Consider the following 3,773-nt stretch of genomic DNA (forward strand, 5'->3'; position numbering starts at 1 on the left):
AACGGGGCCTGGTATATGTCCTCCAGGAGATTCCTTTTCACTCATCCAGATATTAGTCAGCATCTAAATGGTCTCTTGGTTTACTCTCTTCTTACACGTGCTGAGAAAAAGTAAACTTCATTTATCTATTCATTCAACAAATAGTTTTTGGGTGCCTACTCTGTGTTAGGCACTGGTCTAAGAAGCTGGGCTCTATCAAGGGCCCAGAGGACCTCTTTGTTCTTAGCTTCTGTTCTGATGGGGAGGGTCAGATGATAACTAAATGGAAAAAAAAATGTTTGATTTAATAAGGTCTCTAAAGAATAAAGCTGGGAGAGGGATTGTGAACTAGGAAAGCGGTATGGGGTGAGGGTTTAGTGAGGGGTCCTGGCAGTTGAGCAGAGGACTCGATGAAATAAAGAAATAGCCACATGGACTTCTTGGGGGAATGTTCTAAACAGCAAATGCAAAGACCCTGACGCAAGATAGAGCTTGGCATGTTTGAGTGGGAGTGTCTGTGGCTTTTTTGAGGGGTAGCAAGGTGGACAGTGTGACTGAATGGAGTGGTGGGGTAGAGGGCAGTAGCAGAGGAGATTGGAGAGGTGGCAGAGGCTGAAGGATGTCGGGCCTTGTGGGCCTTGGTAAAGACTTTGGATTTGACCTTGAATGAGATGAGAAGCTGTGGAGGGTGAAAACACGATGGGAGGGAATGAAATGTACCATTTTTACCATTTTAAGTGTACAGTTCGGGGGCATTAAGTACGTTCACCTTTTTGTGCAGCTGCTCTCTCTTCCTCTCTAGAACATTCATCATCTGAAGTTGAAAATGTGTACCCATCAAATAATAACTTCCCATTCCCCTCTCCTTCTAGCCCCTGGTAAACACAATTCCACTTTCTGCCTCCATGAATGTGACTGTTTTAGGGACGTCATCTTGCTGGAAGTGACTAATATTTATCCTTTCATGTCTAGCTTATTTCATATAGCACGAGGTCCTTCAGGCTCACCTGGGTTGTAGCATGAGTCAGAATTTCACCAGAGGGCTTCGAGGTGAGGAGCATATGACTTTACTTACTTACTCCAGAGGGGTAACTCCAGATGGTTTGCAGAAAGAAACTGTAGGCAGCAAAGATGGAAAGGCAAAGACCAACCCCAAGTGCATCATAAATCCAGAGGAGAAATGGCAGTGGAGTGGACTAGGGTGACAGTGGTGGAAATGATGGGACTCTCAGAATCAAGATGTATTCTGAAAGCAGAGCTGAGCACATTTGCTGATGGATTGGATGTCAAGCACGAGAAAGGGTTCAGGCAAAGGTGATCTAAGGAGTTGTGTCTGACAACTTAGAGTGAAGCAGTCAATTTACAGAAAGGGCCAAGCATGCCAGTGAGGTGAAATCTGGCCGTGTGTGTGTGTGTTAAAGTTTAATTCTGAACATGCCAAATTTGGAACGATTATAAGACCTCCAAGTGGAGATGAAGGATAGACCGTGGATATACAAGTCTAGCGCTGAAGCTGGAGGAGAGAACTCCGGGTTTGAAATACAGAATTTGGTGTCATGAGCTCTTAAAAGCCCTGGAGTTAAGGTCCTAGATCTGGATGTGATTCCCCAGGACCTACACACAAATTTAGACAGGAAGAGGTCTGAGGAGAAAGGCCTGGGACCCTCTAAGGCTCTGAGGCCGGGAAGATGAAGGTGACCCAGCAAACGAGATTGAGAGGCAAGAGCCCGCCCCCTCGGAGCATAAGCCTGAAAGGGAAGGTTCGTGCTGAGACTATTTCAGGAGGAGGGGGTCCAGCAAGGGGAGTTTGGAAATCACCACGGGGATGGTGATGTGTGGGTCTCCTGGTGACCCCGTCAAGAGGGGCCCCTCATCACCACGCCACATCAACTGGGAAGCCAGTTCTAGGAGCTTCCCTTCATCTGCTAAAGGGAGAGCGTTGAAGAGAGTTTGGAAGAGTCCAAAATCCAGTGAGCACTACCTCCAAGGATCCTGCCTCCTCTCCCCGCCGGGTCATCTGAGACCGCACTGCTGAAGGAACTGCCTTGATTTCTTCAGCTACGTCACGTGGCTTTGCCTAGGGCTTCCCATCACCCTTTGGATCACAGATGGTCCAGCGTTTTCAGAGCTTGTCCCCCTGGTCCCCTCCTGTGTCTGGGGTTTGTCTCCTTGCCTTGTCGAGGTTGACTTCGTACAGGAACTTGGCATTTACCACGTGCCCAGTTCCGTCTTGACCAGTCTGTTCCCATCTATGAAGCTTTCTCCCCTGGTGTCGCCTGATCAAGTCTCTTCTTCTCATTTGAATTGCAGGTCCATTTCCTGCCACCCACTTCCACGCTGGGCAATGTCTGTTGATCATCATGTGAACATTTGTGCGTGTTGATGGTGCAAAGCCCTGTCATAAATGCTTCGCGGCATAACTGTAACCGTAATTTGGACACAGTCTTTGGCTTTGGCTTTCCTCCAAGGTAATTTGGGAGAGAAAAAAACTAATACGGAAAATGAGAAGTAACTAGACCATAAATCATGTTTTCCAAAAATTGCGATCAATTCATATTGATGCCAAATGGGAGTCAGGGACGATGACATTTAAGCCAGAACACTGAGAGATGAGAAGGATTTGAATAATAGAAAGGAAAAGGGTGAGCAGCCCAGGATGAGGGCAGATAATTAAAGCCTTGACGACAGGAAGGTGCAAGGAAAGGAAAATTCGATCCAAGATGTGGAGTATGAATGTGAAACATGAAGTGTAAGGAATTTAATGGTGGCTGCTGAAGAGTTTCTGAATGGCGTGAAAGCAGTGCTGAGAAGAACAGCTTGGAAGCTTTGGCCAGTGTAAAGAATTAGGAGTCCAGGGGACCAATGAAAAGACAGATGCTCTGACAAGATCAGAGCCCGGCCTTCCAACTGGTGTAGGACAGAGAAGTTCTTTTCCTGAGGCTTCCACCAGCAGATTTCTCATTGGTCCAGGTTTAACCTGAGCAAATCTCCATGGCAATGGGTATGTAGTGCTCTGATTGGCTAGGTTCTGGATCTGGGGTGGGGCCAACCCAACCACTGATGAAGGGAGAGTGGCGGCCCCAAAGGAAAATCAAGAGGATGTTATCGGGGAGTTCCCATCGTGGCTCAGCACGATGGAAACCTGACTAGCATCCATGAGGACGCAGGTTCGATCCCTGGCCTCGCTCAGAGGGTTTAACGATCCAGATGCCTTGAGCTGTGATGTAGGTTGCAGATGCAGTTCAGATCCAGCGTTGTTGTGGTTGTAGTGTAGGCTGGCAGCTTCAGCTCCGATTCAACTCCTAGCCTGGAAACCTCCATATGCCGCAGATGTGGCCCTTAAAAAAAAAAAAAGGCAAAAAAGGGGAATCTTACCAGAAGGGAGGCCAGAGGCGGCCACTGTAAATCAGTCTTTCTCACCAGCTTCCTTTCATGGTACCACCGACTAACGCACACTCCGTGGAAATGGCTCTCTCCAAGGTCACCCCTAGCGTATCAAGCCAAAGGACCTTTTAGGCCTTAACATAATCTGAGTTCTCTGCTCCATTTGACACTGTTCTGCCCTGTCTTAGTATTTTCCAAGGTTTTAGCTCAGTCTCTTGTTACTCTCCCCATTTTCTCCTTCCTTGGCTCCCTCCGAAGGGTTCAGACAGTTCCTCCTCCCACCTGTTTTGGACTCACCTCTTCTATGGCACAGCTTGCACTGTGTCGTGATTATGCGTGTGCATTAGAGAATGCTGTGTATCTTTGTAGCTCCAGCTCCTGGCACTCAATAGGAGTAGACTTAATGAAAT

The sequence above is a fragment of the Phacochoerus africanus genome, chromosome 7 (assembly GCF_016906955.1).
Source record: "Phacochoerus africanus isolate WHEZ1 chromosome 7, ROS_Pafr_v1, whole genome shotgun sequence".
In the NCBI taxonomy this organism is placed as follows: Eukaryota; Metazoa; Chordata; class Mammalia; order Artiodactyla; family Suidae; genus Phacochoerus; species Phacochoerus africanus.